The sequence below is a fragment of the Monomorium pharaonis genome, chromosome 3, assembly GCF_013373865.1.
Source record: "Monomorium pharaonis isolate MP-MQ-018 chromosome 3, ASM1337386v2, whole genome shotgun sequence".
NCBI lineage: Eukaryota > Metazoa > Arthropoda > Insecta > Hymenoptera > Formicidae > Monomorium > Monomorium pharaonis.
This window is the reverse complement of record NC_050469.1, coordinates 28286932-28307146: the sequence shown is the minus strand read 5'-3', so window position 1 is coordinate 28307146 and position 20215 is coordinate 28286932. Positions and strand designations below refer to the sequence as shown.

General features: G+C 38.5%; 1 protein-coding gene and 1 long non-coding RNA gene across 4 annotated transcripts in view; one reads left to right on the top strand and one right to left on the bottom strand.

The window, feature by feature from the left end:
* LOC105840233 (bifunctional heparan sulfate N-deacetylase/N-sulfotransferase) overlaps positions 1-20215 on the top strand; it is a 266600-nt gene that overhangs the window by 86187 nt on the left and 160198 nt on the right. For all 3 annotated transcript variants that reach the window (XM_036283750.1, XM_036283751.1, XM_036283752.1), the window contains one exon: positions 8657-8787. The gene's annotated coding sequence lies outside the window, so the exon portion shown is untranslated. The remainder of the gene's footprint in view (positions 1-8656; positions 8788-20215) is intronic.
* LOC105833411 overlaps positions 1-20215 on the bottom strand; it is a 110371-nt gene that overhangs the window by 41618 nt on the left and 48538 nt on the right. The window contains exon 3 of the long non-coding RNA XR_004962423.1: positions 9108-9233. This is a non-coding gene — a long non-coding RNA (uncharacterized LOC105833411). The remainder of the gene's footprint in view (positions 1-9107; positions 9234-20215) is intronic.

Sequence of the window (20215 nt, the reverse complement as noted above, 5' to 3'; positions counted from 1 at the left end):
AACCAATACAGAGCGGTATGTATAGGTAAAATTCTATGCGAGTGCATATAGTTAACTATGGGAGTGCATACACAACAAAGTACAAAAAAAGAGAAAATCTCGGGATTGTAGAAAAAAATTGGAGGTCGTGGTCGATATTCGGCGTGTGCAAAACCAATATAGGGGCACTTACGGTTACTCCTCGATTTCGTGCTAGTCTTTCTCGTTCTAAGCGGAAAAATTTTTCCGTTCCATGTTTGCCCGTCATCCCCGTAACTATGTAACGTTAATAACAATCGCCGGAACTAATGACGTTTACTTTGTCACCGTTTGTGATTTTTTCCCACAATTTTCCCGGTACTGAATTTTTCCACTATGGACTTGTCGCGGAAAGAACTCGTTCGATAGCGCGAGTTTTGTAAATAGCACGCGGTCTAGCTGATATGCGTCGAATGTGTGTGCTCGCCATTAGAAGTCGCTGTTTAAATACCGTGCGACACAACTCTACTTGAAACGCGACATAGCGTGCGGGGAAATAAAAAAAGCGGGATCGACGGACGGACGAACGAACGCGGCGTTGCATTTCGCGCCCGAGCGACGTGTCGTTCGTCGCATGCATTCGTCTCGCTTTGAATGCCTTGCATAAATACGATGGTAACATGCTGGATATACACAGCAACGAGAACGTTAAAAGGACGATAACGAACACGTTGACGAAGATTGGATTTTTCATACGCGAGAATTTTATTTTTTGAGAAAATGTAAAGAAAACCTGTAATATAAAATAAAGGTCGAAATATATTACGTATTTGGATAATAAATCTTTTGCGTTAAAATGTGATTGTTCATACTTACGGCGATCATATATTTTCTCAGAAAAAATAAAGGAAACCTGAAAATTTTAGGGCTTTGTTCCCACACATTTCCAAACCAGTTTGTAACTGTCAGGAGTTTGCGCATTACGAAATTTTCTTGAGCAGTACCAAAATGAAATACTGCACAGTTTTCTCGTAGTTTGAAACTGGTTTGACCGTGTTGGAACTATCGACATATAGTCCTAGACGGAACGTAGAATCGGAATCACTTTGACAGACGTAGAAAGAGAAGGAACGGTGTGGAAAAAGTAGTGATTACGTTAATCAAGAGTCACGAGACATTATGCAAATGTAAATTTGTTTCGACTTTTGGATTTTTTCACTCTACTCCAAATATTATTTATTATTTAAAGTATTCTTTCAATAGAGGACCGTTTGAAAAGAGTGTTTAATTGCTATCAAGAAGACAATGTGATATAATTTAATAAATATTTTTATTAATCATCAACTGTAATAGTTTAGATAAAAATTCTCGGCAATAATTCATCCTAGCCTGATTTACGCGTTATTTTACATTTCGACATCAATCGCGCGAATGAGCTCATTTCGTCTCACGTTATGGGAAATATGGCGACTAATTATCGCAATCGATCAATGTCGCTGCGATCAGGCATAGGAAAATTAAACTGATGCTCATTCCACTGACATTAACCAATCATTGTCGCCCGAATGTAACTCGTTAAGAGGGCAGCAAATATAAACGAAGTTTATTGCCCACAAAGTGGCACATAAACACAATGTAAAATTTAACTTGACAAATCATCATGCTACAAATTAACATTGCTTTTTAGGTGTATTTGTTCGGATTTTATACGGAATTTTATTCGGGTTAATTTTGTAGGCGCATCCGCGGCAGTGAAGGAGAAGCCATTTGGGTCCTCTTCCGGGGGAACGTAATAAAACGTAAAACCGCTGAATGTGAAATGCGCTCTCTCTCTCTCTCTCTCTCTCTCTCTCTCTCTCTCTCTCTCTCTCTCTCTCTCTCTCTCTCTCTTTCTCAAGACGAGTGAGGGGAGGACTACGAAAGACTGTTCCCCTTTTTCGTACGTCATCCTTTCGTCCGTCCGCCCTTGAGTGACAACCCTCATTACGAGTCACGATATCGCGATAAAGCTAGATCGCGGATGTCTCGTCATTTCCGTGTGGACGTGAGGCCACATCAGAGTTTTGCGCTGCGCTTTTCGCGTTCGCGAAGCACATCCGATGAAAAATGAAAGATTTAATGAAGCAGATCATCTGGAACTGACAGCTGGCTGTAAAGGAAGGATAATGAGGCGGGACGGGCGAACGTTGAATTTAAAAAACCATTTTGGTACCAATTTTGCGCTCGTTATTGCAAATTCAAAGGATACTCGTAATTTCGAGCCCGGTAGCGAGATGACTGGTGACAATATGACTAGATTCACTTATTATTTTACGTAATCTACGAGAAAATGTGAAGAGAAATCGATTGACAGTGACAAATAACCACGCGCCAGATAGGAGGCGTTTTGAAAAATGATTACAGTTTAATATCAACCCCCATGCGTATGACTATCATTTGTATGAAATATGCATTATGCTAAAACGTTAACGTAACGATATAATTTGCGAACGTGTCCTCGACACGTTATCCTGAAATTTTTCGAGCAGAGTTTTATATTTCGACTGGCATTTACAACCTTCTGTTAGCAATCCACTTAATTAAAAATTTTACCGAAGGAAATAAAGTTCTGGTAATATGGAATACTCGCAAAATGGAATCTGTCGGATTGCGTAACAATCCACGCGCGTATTATAATACAGCACACACTTGCCAAGTAATTGAGAACGATCATTCAGCAGCGGTGCATTCGATTGACGAGTTATCCGTCTACCGATTGACGAGCGCGCGTGCATTTGTTGATGAATAAATTATCGATGCCCGCTGCGCACGATCGGATCGGTCGCGTTAAAACCAACCCGTTTCCGAATTTTTATCGCTAATTAGTCGGATCTCGGGAAACTCGATCCGGTGAAATTGTGAGCTGCCTGTGCAACGACAGGGAATATTAATGGTGCCGCGTCACGTCGCATCGCGGTTTTGTTTCGGACAAAAATTAATTAATGAGACGCGTGGCGTAACTAACCGCGCGAAAGGAAGTCCGCGTAGAATAAATAGTAGCATAGTTAACGAAATGTAAGAAACCGAGACGAGAAACGCAGTTTCGGAACGAGCCCGAGAGAAAGAAAGAGGCAAAACAGGACGACGTGCGTGGCTCGTGCATGTATCGTCTAATTAGAATTTCCTTTTCATTCTTCACGAACGCTAAGAAACTGGTGATTCAGTGATACATATTACTAGTAGACATAACGTAACATGTAATTAATAACTGTATCATTATTGATGAAATTATTACAATACAAGAAGTAAACGCGGGGACCGCAATAGCACGTTCTTCTCTTTTTTATATAATTCCTAATGCTCGTTCGTTCGCCACGGAAGAATTTCGATTCTATAATAACTCACCTCCTTCCTACTTTAATCATATCGTTCTTTGTTGTATTATTCCTGCAACAACCCTTTTAAAGATTGTAATCCGAAGACGACACATAATGGACTTTCCTGCCTTCGCAAAGAAAGCTTTTATTCTTATTCGTATATTATACGTATTGTGCCGGTGAAAAATTAGAAGAAATCTTTTACATAGATTTATAATAATTACATATTCTTATTTGATTAATGAAAAGCCTGTCACTATAAATGTCATGCTATAAAGAATTTGTAATTATATTTAAAGAATCAGTAAAAAAATATTTTCACCAATTTCTATAAACCTTGTTGTTAAAATAATAAATCAAGCGTTGGGATATATTTATCCAGATGACAAAATGTCATATGAGGGGATATAGACAAAATGTCGCATGTCATAAATAACCGACGAGAGATTCGATAATGCGAAATGACCTGATTAAATTAAACGTTACATTAAATTAGATCAAACGTACGTTTTTACGGCTTGCGCACGGGTGTCGCAGTTGCGATACGTCCAGCAATTAATATCTACGGTACAGTCGGCCGTCCGCTGATATTAAATTTCCGATGCTTACGTGTAATTTACAAGTGACGTTGTTACAGAAAATGCGGGATATACGAATTTTCGCGCTATGAATATTAATGTCGCGACAGATTATTAGAAATAACGCGCACCCCCCCCCCCCCCCCCCCCCCCGATGTATACGCCCGTTGGCGTAACCCAGCGATTCCGGAACAATTATTTTCCCATGGCGCCGGTATCGTGTTTTCATTCGGTTTAAGCTGATTTAATTTTACGCCGATGCATAAAATTATAATTACACCGTTGTGCGATCCACGGGCCGATTTCAATCTACCGCGCGTGTCAAAACGCGCTCGGTCGCTCCTTTAAAACGATTTATCTTTTCGAACGGAAAGGAACGCGCGCGCCGAACCTACGGTATCATCTTGCACGGTGCAACTTCGATGCAGTTTGTTAACGTCGTCGCCGTCGACTGTCTCGACGCCGTGCCCGGCGGATCGATATCACATAGGAAAGACGTACAATAAGCCCCGCGGCGTAAGAGCTGCACTGAATTTCAATCGTTCGATAGCACGAAGAAAATAAATCGATAAATCACCTTACCGCGACGGTGGTTTATCGTGATCGGACAGCGCTTTTCATACGCACGCCGGCGTCCTTTGTTTTCGACCGGGCGAAAGTACGAAAGTTTCCGTCAATTTCGTATCCTTACGCGACGCTCGCGTACCGACGACAACGACGCGTCTGCACGCGTATTGTATAGGTACCGGCGCGGCGCGGCGCCGCCGCGCTTTCTCGTTCCCCTTCGTTCTCACCCAGGACTACCCCCTCGCGCCACTGCCCGCTACTCCCTTGAGGCATCTCTCTTTTACGGAACTACAGCCAAGTTCGACGTCGTGCCCGCCACAACAATGCACCGAAAGTTCTATGAACTTCTGGTTCGTATACCAGGGTGCATCCTGTCCTCCCCGGTGTCGTGCGACAGTCGGCCATCTTTCAACCCGTTTGCATCTCTTGAAGTGCGTTTCAGCGGTTGCCTGACTGGCAGCGAGGGGAACGAAAGGTCCATCGGTGTGAGATGAGAATTCCGTCGACGAGCTGAATTGCGTTTAAAGTCCCCAAGTGCGACTTTGTAAATCGAGAATCTCTGATTTGATCTGATTCGTCCTAATCAGACCTTTTTAACTCGCGAAAAGAAGTGTTCTTTACACCGCAGCGAGAAAATAAAGACAATTCTTTTCACCGTCTCGCGCCTTTCACGAATCTGCCTATTGTTTCTTCTTCTCGCCCTTTTTTGACAACTTTACGCTTACATGTGACTAGATTATCATCGGGTATCTCAAAGCCCTCAGGATTTTGTCGCGAATTCAACTTCTTTTCGCGCCCAACTTCCATCCATCTTCTATAAAAAAAAAACAAACGTAAATCAAAAGGATTTACCGTCAAATTCTCAACCTCCTCGACAGCGACCTCTTCTTTCTCTAACCCCCAAAACTTCCCCCGCTATTCCAATTGCCTTTTATGTCCTAGTCTGCGTTCAATTCTGCGTTCAATCGCAAACACGATACAATTGCGATAGAGAGAGAACGAGGGTAGAAATTGATCGGCAAATAGATATTTTACCCGATATATCAAACAAGCAAAGTTGAAACAAGCGGAAAATCGAATCCAATGATGCATAAAAAATCGTATCTATCTCGATTTTATATTATATATTATAACGATGATAATAATTCATAAAGTCATTTTTTATACTTTTTCAACGCGCACTTGCCAGTTTTGAAGCGAGTAATTAAATTGCTTTATTTATAAAGCAGGTTAATAATACATATTAAAATTATCCGATAAAGTTCAAATAAAAATTATCTTTACAGAAGATATCAATTTAATTTATTTTTATATTAACCGTTATATTAATCATTATGTAATTGCTATATAATATTAACTTCTTTTTTCTTTATTCTTTCTTTTAGTCTATATGAAACTATATTAAATATTTACAGATATTGTCTGTATTTTTAATTCTTTTATATTTATAAATATTTATAAATTTTTAGTTTTTTCTATTGTTTTATATTATATTACTGTCACCTTTTCTCTTTTTCCCACTGGAATTATGGTATTAAAACTAACAATTGATTGCACCGCATTTTGAAGTCCCTGGAGCTTGCAAATCAAAAACTTATTTCACGTCGTGCGCGTGCTTGCATCGCTATTGTCTTCTAGATTTTATGCGCTCTCGTGTTTTATTCATGTCCTACACGGTCATGGCCGCGCGCGTCGACAAGATTGGATTTTATTTGGCGAATTGTCTTGAGAGAAATTCGACGGTTCACGAAAGCAGATAGGGTAATCTTCGTGACATCCAGGAGAAATCAAGGTAGTCACTTCCAATATATTCCTCCGGCACACGGTGATCACTCACACATTCCTGAAATCCTTTCCTCGCATGTGGGTCATGCGGTTCGCTGAGTTCCAGCCCGCCAGAATTCCCTACTCGAGTAATCGAGTTGCGCGACTGTACGGGACGCGAAATGATAATAGAAATTGATATCGCGCCTGCCGGCGAGGCTGACGGCAAAAAAAGAAGGATCGATATTCCATTGACCGGAAGAACCATTTGTTTCGACAAATTCAACGTGCGATTTATTCGCGGTGCATCGACACGAGACAAGATTAAATCTATAACCTCCTATGTTCAGACGTATCGCGAGCAATTTCATTACGACAAACATTACCAACGATAATCATCGTTTTTACTCTCATTGAAAATACACGTACTCGTAAAATCACGTAATTACACTTCATACGTAACGTGGAAACTTCGCGGAAACTTTCTTCCCCCATCAATCGTAGAAGCGACATTGACCGCAGTTTTCCGCAGCGGAAAACATTTTTCGAACGAGAACGCACGTACGAATGAAAATTTATCTCGTTTCTTTCGTTCTTGGTTCGCAGTATCGTTCGCGAAATATCCCCCGTGTAGGTTTTTGGTGATTAGTTGTTCCGCCGAGGCGAACAAGTGGCTGCCTTCGTATTTCCGTGCGCATCGTCGCGTCTGGCGGGATGGAAATTCCCTTGCAGTTGGGATGCTAAACCGGCGTACACAGGCGCGTTGGCCAAGTAGGTCGGGAATTTAAGGTCGAAATAAAGTTGCTAAACCCGACGGAGGTTCCGAAACCACGTTTCCTAAGGTATAGGTGGTATTTGGCGTTCGCGACTTGCACCATATAAAGATAACACTCGTCGGGGAATCGTTCGAGAACGGTTGTACCACACGCGGAGCGCAATTTTCGGTTCCCGCTCGCGCGGTTGCCGCCGCTCGCGAATAATTCTGCGAGAATCGTTGCCGATTTCCTTCACCTCGCGTTCGGCATACGTCCCATCGTGGTCTCCCCTCCCCTCCTCTTCCTCCTCATTTTTACGAGAGAAGAGCTTTGCGCCTTGGCCAAATGCACCTGATTCCGTATGCAAAATCGCGAATATCGATGTCGTGAATTTTCAGTCGGCTCCAAGCCGAAGATCATTACGGTCCGGGCTATCCAGTGGTATTCTCCCGAACGAAGAGATCTACATGCCATTTTGCGCGAGATAACATGTTTTCGGGGCACCAGGGGAAAATCAATCGTCTGTGCGTTCCTACAATCCATTCCGTCCGAAATTTGCTTTCGCGCGCGTGGAAGAGGGAAGGGAGATGCATTTCGGTTCTGTGTTTCGCGCACGTGTTACATGGAAGACCAATTTGCTGTACACGCGGGCAAATCACCGAAACAATTAACGGCGAATTATGTCATAAAAGTATAATTTTCATGACACGAGTACCCTGAATGGAATTGCGCGGCACAATTTTCGAAAATGATGACAGTTTGGAAAATTTATACAGTCAGTGGAGAGAGGCAATATCATAAAGTGTCGCGCGCCACGATGCACATTTGAAACTTGGGCAAAATGCGATATGGGCCGCCTGATTTATTTCATAAGCGGCAATACGAAGCGCGCCGTGGCGCGGCGGGCGGGGCGCGACGTGCCATTGTATCGAGTTTTCAAACGAAGAAACTTGCCGCCGGTGGTAGCTCGATATAACGGCGTGAGAAGAACGGCGTTTGGCGAACGCGTTGGCGCAAGAAGGTCGGGGCACAAAGGAAAATGAATAATAGAAGGTGGAGCGGAGCATGTAGGACGCATATCGAGCGATAACAGCCGCCAACAGTGAGAGAAGCTTATCGTTTTGAAAGTAAAACAGCGCGCGCTGAATATTGAAGGGAATTTGAATCTCATTTGAATACATCAGCATGATTGGTAAATTATTTTCTCCCGTGTAAAGTTTATATACACGGGCGGTGTCTAGGAACGGCGTGCGAACAGCACCGGCGCGTCGTCTTGTATCAGTCCCTGTTAACACCGAGAGGCGCTTAACGCCGAAATCAAGTGCCATGGCTTTACACAAGCGCGCTTTGCGAGCGTCTAACCGGGCTAGCGAGTGTGGCGAACGTGGTGCTATTTCGTCCCAGAATCCATTTAGATAACGTTTTTAGAAAAAAAATATAGAACACGCCAACGCTATACACGTCTTTTTTTTTTTTTCAAGAAAATGTCATCTCCAATAACAATTTTATTTTTTATTTTTCCAATTATTGAATTGTCTTAATATTGAAGTATTTATGCAAAGGGAATTCTACATTTTATATACAAGTACCTCGTAAGAAATTAATACATGTCACATCTGCGATGTGTCGGCAAGTATTTTCTTCGAGAGAATATAACTTTGCTATTCATTTATTCCAGAAACAATGACGTGAGGAGTTGATACCCTTTCACGAGATCATTTGACGAGGCAAGCCGAGACGAGGCAAGTCGACTCCGAGGGGAGCGTCGACGCATGTACCCCTTCTCTCGCACGTACACATAGGAAGCACGTAAGTTTAATATCTTCGTGTACCAAAGTGCACTAACGTGGCAAGACCCTGACGAGGGCGGAGGTGAAGGCGGGAGGCAAGGAGGGCCAAGATTATTGCTTCAATATTGCCCGATGTCAGGCATCGTAGTTACGTCTACGTATCCGCCTCTCCTCTCCCCCCCTCCAAACTACCCTACGGCACCCTTCTTGTCCACGATACTCGACGGTGGAACGTGCTGGTGCCGCGTATACACGTGCACGTATGCTGACGATAGTTGCACGTGTGCACCCTCCTGACGTCGCTACGCTGCCCGCGCGCGTTATTAAACTATCTCTTACCAGTTGTATCCCTGTAAGCTCTGCCACCCTTCAGCCAATTGCCTCCTATCTGGCATGCGAATCGGAAGTTGCCGTTTACGATTGGAAGATCGTACGGATGGGTAGTAGAGTATCTGTCGGAATTCTCTGTAAACCAACGAAAAAAAAGCATAATTAATATGACATTTTAAATTTTGTAGTAATTTTACCCAAAATAGAATTTTTTTGTATTTTAATATGAATAATTTACAAATTAAAGACTTATTATTAGATCGTGCATTACTATTAATATAACGTATAGGATATAAAATCTAATTTATAATTCAGATCTAAGCTACTAATTAAGAATAAATAAAATTGATTTTCGTTTATAATTTTTTAAAAAGTATAAAAAGCGATTATATAAATTGTTTCTTTTATCTGTTTTCAAATTAAGCGTAATAAATTTATACCTACACACACACACACATATATATATATATATATATATATATATATATATATATATATAAAGTGAAGCATATCTTAATTATTCGAGAGGCAAATAACGACCATCTTACGAACAAACATAATGCATTGGCCGTGTAGGAGAGCTGCCGTCGTGGAGATAAAGTTTCAACTTCATGGAAGCAGCTTTGCTCTTGAAATATTGTCGACGACGAGAAACAAGAGAGTCTCGCATACCGAAAGAATTACGTATGCATGTCTCGTGAATTTCTGGATCACAACAGAATTCCTTTATTCAAAAAACAAATATGATGCCGTACATCTTGCGCGGTGGAACAAACAGTGGCGCGTCTGTGAAATTGGGATGCATCTACTATGTTAACATCTGCGACAGTTTCACAACGTTTAATGTTTTTATAAGTAAGAATACAAAGAGGTTCAATCAACTCGTGGAAGAATGACGTATATGAATATTTAAAATTCATACAGGGAAGAAGAAATTGTTTGACATTGATTACCTTCTCTGTCACAATATATATTTATATTGAATTATTTATAAAAGGAAAGATTTATCTAAAATATATAGATTTTAACTTTTCAAGTATATTATAATGTTAATAAGCTACAATAAGACTGTGGTTAGTACGATATTTTATTCAGCTTTAACATATAAAAATCTGGTTCTGGATAGAGAGTATAGGTTGCGATTCATGATTGAACAGTCATATGGCTTCTTCCATTATAGCGGACGAAAGGCTTCGAAATTAGATGCATTCAAGTGCCGCTTGCGCGTTCTTTTCGCAAAGTTTCAATCGCCGTCAAGAAGTACGTCACTAAAGGGAATCATGTTGGATCAATCGGCATTCATCGGAAATGCGTTGATTTAGCAATCAAAGTGGGACAAGAGGGAAGGAGAAGGACCGACTATGCGGTCAAGAGGAAAGCGAGGAGAGAAACGGAGAGAGGGAATGCCCAACATACGCCATCAGTAATTACAACAGCTACAACGGAATCATTTGTTTGCGCATTGTTGCCACAAAGCATTGTTGCACAGTGAAATGTTCCACCATCAATGTCCATCGCGCACACACAGCTCTACATCCTTCTGCTCTCTTCCGCCGTGTATGGTCCTTGCGGACTCAATCGCATTGTACACCCTCTCGATTCGGCCTGTCGATGCATCTACGCATTACATACACATACGTACGCATACACGCACAATACGCGTGAATTGTATGTGGACAAACGTTGCATCTTTCAATCCCACGCGGAGCCGACTGTTACGTTGCGTGCATATGCTTTCGGAAATGAAACACGTGAAACGAAAACCTGACCGATTTGTAAGTAGGTATGTCGCATTGTGTACACAGAACGGAGATGGACACGCAACAACAGGATGGATGCACACGTCGGATACCACATACCGGTATGAATTAACGTTTACAGAAACAGATGACAAGTCTCCTTCTGTTATGAAAATGTGACATGTTTAATAATATTTAGATATAACAGAATAATTACAGTTTCCACGGTTGGAAATTTATAATTTCAACGAATTTCTCCTATAATATTTATTATATTCATTATATATAATAATGCGTCTGCATTATTTGTTACTAATGCTGATACTGTACAGTTAATTATATTACTAATAATAACAGAGGAAAGCCTTGCTGTCTCCCCTGTGTATAATGTATATCAATACATTAAAATCATGTATTACAAGTTAAATATCTATTTTAGTTGGATCAGCATATATACATATAATATTAAGATTAGACTAATATTGATACGATATAATTTTCAACCGATAGTTTTGAACGCAAATGCTACGTTTTACAATTTTTTGAAATAACATGGAATATGGAAATAAAATATATCTTTCAAGCGGAATTATACTGTGACAATCTTGCATGATTTATACTCATCAACATTCGCTCCGAATCAGTATGACGGCATAAGAAAAAATATATTTATCTTTTGTGACAAATCGAGCGCATTTTTAGTTTGTAGCATTGATGAAGCAAGCACATCTATTTAAACTAGTCAGTTACTCGCGCTGATATTAATTCCGCTTCCACCACAGTATTCGTATTGCGGTTTCACTGCCGCTAATAACGCCGCTTCTACCCAGTCACTCGTTATTTTTCTGTCAAATGCGAATTCCAACAAGGCATATTAATTATCGAAGATGCTACCACAGGCAAAGCAATTTCTCCCTCCGCCTCTCCCTCCCTGGCGCGAGTCCGATGTCGGTACTGCCAGAAATGCGAGTACGTATTGGCTACGGACTATATCGGCCGCACGTCGAATATCCGATATCATCCAATATTTCATAATGGATATCCAATATTTACGATAGTGGACAGACGCCTGCGGATGTGCGATGCAAAAAACGATAGAAAGCGTAGATAGAGAGAAAAGCTGAGTGGATGGAAACGCGAGAGGGAGAAGGAGGCAAAGAGTGAGTGCTAAAGGAAATGAGAGAGGGAGGCAAGCAGGGCAAAAGTTAGAAGAGGGAAAAAGATTCGGATTGATTCCTAGTGAATTTTCGATCGCGATGTGGTGAGAGCGCTCATTTACAAGGATCGGCTCATCTTCGGCATAACCGGAAATCTGCGGTAATTATGCCACGAATGTCCGACACGAGTGGAATTATATACATTGCGCTTCTAATTTCGGAAATACACGCATTCCGCTCATTACCCCGGCGTGCATAATTATATAATTGTAAATATTTGATATATTCGATTAGTTGAACGGAAATAGATATAAGTGGATGATAAATATTTAAATGTACGCACAAGTACACCCAATAAGCACACAACCCTATGCTTCCATTATAGGGAAAGAGAGAGAGGAGACGGGAGTTAGCATATCAATATTATCACTTACATCTCAATCAGATCATCAGTATTCCAAATCATATACCTGGACTAACAGAAAATCTATTATACGTGTATCAAAATCTTTGTAACTTTATCAATTAATTTGGATGCTAAAGTATATACATCAAATAAGTTAAATACGGTAAGATTAAATAATGATATCTGAAGACTGTATGTATAATGTGATGTGGAAATTAGGTGTATTGCACATTGAGCAAAGCGATATCAGCTGTGAAAGCTTCGAGCGAATAAAGTGGATGGATCATTACCTAATAAAACGAAGTCGCACTTGTATAAGTACGGCTCATATACTAAAGCAGGATGTATTTAATAAGAAAGATGTATAAATGTGCGTGTTTGCATGATATCAATAAATTGAAATATAAACATTTCTTGAGATAAAGAACAATAAATGGTGCGTTTTAATTCCATTTTTAGAAAGAGTTGCAGATGCAAGCCACTCGAATGCTACTGCAAATTGTTGTTTAACCAAAATTTAACGGATAAATTTACAAAATTATATGTTATTTCTTATTAGAATGCAGCGCCAAAATCGCGCAATTCAAGCTGATGCACTTTGTCGGCCGGTGCTTGCTTGAAAATGACGTTTCTATAATCCCAAGGGAAAGCATTCCAGGCGAGATGGTATTGTACGCAAACCTTCGCATAGAATTCGAGACGAATGAGGGGCGGAGAGCACCCCTTTCTCTAGCACCTTGCACAAACAGATTCGCGTAACCTCAAGTAAGGTCCGGCGCAAGCACTTTCCTCCTGCATCACGAAATTACGAAATTCTACTCGTAACCGGAGCCACGCATTGTGAAAGGTATTTAACATCTGGAATTAGACCATTTTGCGCGCTATTTTATTACAAAAGATGCAAGATATCAATCTTATTTCTCAGCACTTTCTAAAAGTTGTTATACGCATACTTCGTGGAAATATTGCAATTAAGAGATGTAGGCATTAATGTTACTTGTTAAATGCTCAATTACAACGCAACGTTAGTATCGTTTAGGAATAATTTCAGCGTGAATCTGTATCAAATTTACACAATTAATTAACTATACGTTGGTATATATATTTCAAGAACTATTCAATTATACTGTGAATACTTAACAATTCAATCGCATTAGAATCAATATAATAATAATATAATAATATATTGAATAGATAGCATTGAACATGAAATGTTAATTAATGAATATTATATCAACCGATAATATATCAACCAAAGCAAGTTCTGTAATAATATTTGCGTTGCAAATGTTCGATGTTTATATTATTTGCATTAGTATAGTGAAATGCTAGATGCGCTCTTGCGGACTTTAGATTTAGTTAAAGCTAGGATAAACTTGGTACTACCATATACGACGCTGTTAGTATGATTTATCTCGTTGATGGAAACAATATGTATAATGTTCCGCAATATGCTAACTACGGGATATATCGTATCAAGCAAATTCACTCCTTGTGCATATTTGATTGATAAATCGCAACTAGTATCGTTTTTAATGGCTTCTATTAATGTAACGAAAATATTATTAAAAATACTTTTTATAGTGATTTTGTCAAAAATTTTTCAACGTCTTCCTCTTTCTAGTTTTCTACAACTTAAAGAATTAAAAGCTTTCGCTCTCTTTAAGAGACAGGACCCTATCACTTTTTAGACAAGAAAAACGTACATAGATCTGATACATTAATCTCTTTGAGAACCATAGCCGTGGTTCGACAGTGATCATTCAGCAGAATTTTTCTTCTGACGCGAGACCTTCGCAACGATAACAAACCGATTAATAACGTTGGAACCGGTGCAGGTTCGATTAACGGAGGAGATTTGGAAAGGGGACACAGAGAAGGCAAGATCCCCTGCAAAAGCCCCTGCCTTTTAAAAGAGCCGACGATCCTCGAACATTTGTTAAGCGTCTCGGCGGCGGACGCTTTAAAAACCATGTCATTTGTAACGCTACGACGAAGAAAGTGTCTTCGGAGTAGGAAAGAGAATATCCCGTAAGAACGACATTCGAGACGTGCCGCGATTAATCCAAAAGGCCCACGTGGGACGAGAAAGAAGGACAATGAAGTAGCTTTCTCGGCGTCTTCTTATTTTTTTTCATTTCCCTCTTTGGATCTTTTATATTGTCTTCCTCCGGCTCTTTCATGCTTCTCGACATAATATCGATATGTAAATAAATCATTGATAAAAGACAATAGAGTACACGAGATAACAGAAAATGTATGAAAATATAATATTATATTAAAAAATTGTGATATAATCATAATTAAAAAATATGTAAACTTTATTAGTTATAATGATGCAGAATTAAATTAGTATATTATTATTTAGCAAATAATAAAAGTGTGTTGTTAATTTATTCAGGCAGACAACTTCAATACTATTGTTATATGTCAGTACATAATTCGAATTACATCCTGACAAACCAACTGAACCGCGGGCGGGGAATTTTCGACAATTCCGGGGCAATTATCGGAAACGGTTTTCGCGGCTTCCTGAACAGCGGCTCTAGATTCATTTCCTGTCTTCACCTGCTTTGAAATCGGCGGCCCCATCCCATCATCCGAGGGTCGTGCGCATCACGACTGGGAAAGTTTCCTGCGAGTGGTGAATGGTGGGAACAATGTTACCGGATGCAGATGAGTCTCATTTCCCACCTACTCTCAGGTCGTCTCCCGGCTTCCCTTGCTGATCTCTCGTTGCCGCCGATCAGTACCACCGGTGCTCAACGACTATTCTCTCTTTCTCTCTCACTCTTCTTTGTTCTCTCTTCTTTGTCATGGTTTGTCTCACCTGCCGCTTTTGTCTCTCTCTCTCTCTCTCTCTCTCTCTCTGTTTGCACCGTTTGTGCCTTCTTGTACCAACTAGCTAGCACGGGATTCTTTATCGCCCTGTGGTGTCGAACCTAAGGATTGACCATGGTTTATCGACCTTCGATCGGCTGATAGATAGAACGGGGAAGGACGTTTCCGCATAGTTGGATGCCTGGTAATCTCTTTGTTATGACCTGCATCTATTGCCGCGGCTACTTGATCGTTTTACGAGAAGTTAAGATTTACGAGAGAAACTTTATATTCGTCACGCGATCGCTAGCGCGTGATTACTTCTTTCAACTATATTAGGTCACTTAAACGAAGTTATCGCAAATCATTTTTACGGTAGAACTCGGAGAATCCTTATTTTCTCTGGGGAGAGATCCCAACCAAAATTTGAAAAAAATTACTTACATAGGCATAAATATAAAAACAACAAAAACTCTAGGATCAGTATACATGTAATGTACGATAAATACTCATACATCGTTAGTTTATCAAAATTTACCGCTATTAAAATTTCCCCTATATCTCGGAAAATACGGAAAATATATGAAGATATAAGTTTCAATCTCGCAAAGTAATGTAACCAAACGGAATTTTGTGATAACTAATTCTAACAGCTCATTGCAATTTTGCATTTGTAGAACGTTAATCTTTGTAATTTTGCACATATTCTATGATAATAGGATCTCATTTGCTAATGCGTTCATAATTTAATTCGTTTTCTCGCATGCCCACACACGTCTCATGATTAATCGTATCAAAGTAATTCGTTGTAAAATATGATTGCAATATCCATTTCGTGAAATCCTAAAACTCTCGAGAACGTTAGCGCGTGTAAGGTATGGCGGTTGCACCGTCCGCTGAATTTCAGGCACATTTCTACGGGCAATCCTTTTAATGTCACGAGAGAAGATTAAGACTGTGCAATAGTCAGCATTTAACAACCTCAGTAAAGTGAAACGACAAATTACGTCAAACGTCTGTAAAACAATTATTTTTTTCTTTGAAATAAAAAAAAAACGTACACAAGCGAATCACCGATGAAATCAACGGCGAAAGATGGAGTGTCACGTTAAACGTCTATAAAACAGTCAGTATAACACCGACTTTGCCAGCGTGCGAAAATGGAGAGAAAACTTCGATACTTGACTATATCGCGGATATCAGCACTCTGCTGTACTTTTCGCGATGGCACTCGTTAATGTCACATGCACTATATCATATCGGTTACATGTCTATTCTGTCAAGATGATTCTCACACTCGCCTCCCTTCAAATCGACAGGTACAAGATTGGTTTCCAGAGTAACAGATATCTGTATGTGTGCATGTACAAACAACCAAATTTTTTTTATAATATTGGAATACGATAATTTAAAGAGGAAGATTATTTTACACATTTATAACTTCTTAAAACTACTGTTTCGTTTATATTTGTCTTATAATGCAGTGTAAAATATAAAACTCTATTGTAGAGAATATCTTTCTCTTACTAAAAACAAATCATAGATGTATAGCCTGTTCTTTTCATAATATAATTTTATTTCAAATAAATTGTCTATTTCTTAAATAATTTTATTTAATTTTTAGTCCTTAAATTGCTTTTATTTAAAAAATTTTTTAAAGTTTTATTTTTAGCTTTGTTTAAAAAATATCTTCTAAAAATAAAATGGTATGCTAATATTGAAGATCTTTCTCTATCTACCATTTCTATGAGTATATTTTTACATTTAGCAAAATGTCGTGCAGTATAAAAATAATGTATTCCTTTTTTTGCATAATGTTTATTCGCTAGATACTCATACTTTTTTTTATGTATTCATGAAATATGCGATTTTAAACATCTCTCCAAAATTACCCGGGTGCAATTAGGGCTAATAGGCGAATGGATAGCACGCATCTCGATTGTAAAACTCTATTCGATTTATATGTGCACCGTAGTTATACACGATATAACTGATATTAGGATGGAAGGCCGACGACTGATGGACACAGTAAACCAGAATCGATCGTATCTGGGAGGAAGCAGCGAGCGGGCAACGAGTTTGCCGGTAGTTCCGGCTTGTCCGTTCGTAACTACCGCGCCGACACGGCCAACAGGGTGATCCAACTTCTCTCAGAGAACGGTTCTCTGGGATGCAAGCCCGGAGGCGGTAGTCAGGTTATAAGTAATAGCTAAATTAACATCTTAGTGCATCCCCAGAGCGTCATCTGCTATCTACGGGCCGTTAGTGTCGTAGGAGAGTCGTAAGATGTACCTAAGCGCGTCGCGTACACGCAAACGATGTCCGGCGGGTTCGCGCCGGTAAAAGCATCGCGAAAATGCATTCCCTGTGGTGTTATCGCCATGTAATTCTCGCCGTCCATCTGCACTTTCGCCTGCTTGCGTGATAAAACCTGATTCGTGTTAAGGATCTTTACGGGTTTATGCAATGACGCCTAATCTACCTTACGGAAATTTCATGGCGATTTTAGATGCAGGAAGATCACTCAAAATTAGTGTAATGTTTGAAACATATTATCTGTATTAGAATAAGAAGAATGATATAAATTTAATATTATATACATATATACCATCGATGTGCAGCATGTCCATAAAGTTTGTCCCTATATTTCAGAAACAATTATGAAAAATTGCAAAATAAATGTTCGGTCATTTCATGATTTCTCATAATTTTGAACTGTTTCCAAAACATAGGAGATAGGGATAGATCATATACACACACCTGTATAGAATAACACTTGATATAATGATATAAAATAAATTCTTTTTGGTTTTTTTATTACGCGAAAAAATTAAACATAAAATGTAAAAGTAACGTACGATTTTTTGAAATTTTTGAAATTTCTACTACTAGTATGCATATACGTAAATGGACACGTATTAATTATGATTGACAAGCAACTTTAAATACGAGTTATATGAAGATTGTTATGTGTGTGTGTTTGTGTAAAAATATATTACAATAAAACGTAGATAACTTATTAGGAAAGCATAGATTTGAATGTACTAATAAATTTATATTATATATATGAACCTTTACGTGAAATCATATTCTTTAATTTAGTTGATATTCCTCAAGATGTTCGTGGGCAATTACTGTAATTTATTCTGGTTAGTGTGCTATTAAATTATCTCACTTTATTCCTTTAATCTTATCGCTACCTTCCTTGAAATGCTTCAATCAACTTAGTAAACTTACTATGGTGTTCCTCGATCGAATTAGAATATCGTTAACGCGAGATTACAGATCGATTTCAGGTTTGATGTCGCTTAGTTTATGGCAAGTTTCCAGACACTAACAGGAAACTGCTTTTACTGATTATACACGAATGCATTAGGTGCTGCAGTCTTTGTGAACATTGCGTAATGACTTTCCTAGAACGTAATCAAATAAATATGGAGGAAAATGTATCATTTTGTTTTTGATCATATTTCTTAAAAACCAAAAATAAAACGGAAATAAATAGAAATTGGAAAACGTCTATCAGATAATATAACAGCTTTTATAATATTGTTTCAAATTTTATAAGAATTAAGTTTTTCATAAAATAAGCAAAAATAAATGTCTAACAAAAATGAATCCCAAAATTGACATAATAGATAGTAATGCTACATTTTTCTTTTCTTTTCCTTTCACATGCGTCTCATTTGATAAAAACACGATCTGCTTAAATAATAAAAAAAAATATTATGTATATAAAAACTTATATACATAATTTATATATGTATTGCTTATATCTATATAAAATCTACTAGAAACAATTTCGTCAAAAAAAAACAAGAGTAAAATGTAATCTGATTAACATAATAATATTTAATTTGTAAGAATAAGACGCTTTAGATTTATTTAGGCTTTCTTCTATTATTGCAATCAAAAGAGTTAATAATATATTAATAATATCCATAGCCTTATTATAAAACTGAATAGAAAGTAAATTGAAAGAGATGTAAAAGTAAAATATTTCACCTTATAAAAAAATGTTTTGAACAGATTAGCTTAGTGAATATTCATGATTTAACCGTGCAAATTCCTTATGATATCTCTGGAATTTTTTAAGGGGAAATGAAGTTATTTGCGTGGACGATTTTGCAATGATTAATTAAACGAAGACAATAGGCACTTCCTCGGTTAGGTATGAATCGGCAGGCCGTTATTCATCGAGGCGCCTAAATTAATTTAATAATTCCTCGATTTAATACTCCCTCGTCGATCTCCCTCCGCCCCTTTCCCATTTTCTACTACATTCAGACATTCCTTTATACCTCACTATGGGGACATACATACTTATTGTGCATTGTGCCATTATCAATAAAGGCGTATCCGTCTAATTAATTTGCATCTATCTTAAATGACGCACGACTAATTAACTGCAGAAATAAATAATTCAATAGTTATATAATTCGTTTGATTTATTGTTATTCCAGCAATCTTCTGTAATAATTATTAAATTGCATGTTACTCTTTAAAACTGACATAATAAAAAATTGTCTGTTAACAAATTAGGAGAATAATTATGTATATAACATGAAACATTCAATGGAAATCGAGAATGCAGCAAGAAACAGCAGACAATCTTCTGTAATAATTACTAAATTATGTATTTGAGAATTAATGTCGTAAAAAAAGATTGCTTTCGGGAAAAAAAACAGCTACGAGCAATATAATGTTTTATAAATCGAGATGCACTAAAAAATAGTAAACAATCTCGTAAATAACAGTTCTATACATGAGTGTCTATCCGTACACATGCTCAACGTACCCTTTTATTATGCGTACACTCATTTCCTTCTTTCGCTTTCATGGCGCAAATAACGGTGCTACTGTTCTGACACAAACCAGTACTTCAAAAGGGTCTACAATATTTTATATTGTACCGGCGAATAATTGGCGAAGTCATGTGAAATATCGTGCGGCGAGTTTAATTCAACGCTTGTCACTTTGCTTGTAGTTAAAATA